Here is a 209-nt window from a genome sequence, read left to right on the forward strand (position 1 = left end):
TGAGACGTACATGCTGAATTATTCACCCTTAAACCGTCAGTCATGTTGATTGATATCCGCATTAACCAATCGAATTCCTTGTTACAAACAGAACCTTTAAACCAAAAATATCTAGTATTACACATTAAAATGCTAATAGTGTAATATCAATTTACCAGATATTAAATACGATGTTTATCTTGATTCTTAATGTAATTTAAAATATTCAC

This window comes from Mytilus californianus, unplaced genomic scaffold, assembly GCF_021869535.1.
Source record: "Mytilus californianus isolate M0D057914Y unplaced genomic scaffold, xbMytCali1.0.p SCAF_1, whole genome shotgun sequence".
Taxonomy (NCBI): Eukaryota; Metazoa; Mollusca; class Bivalvia; order Mytilida; family Mytilidae; genus Mytilus; species Mytilus californianus.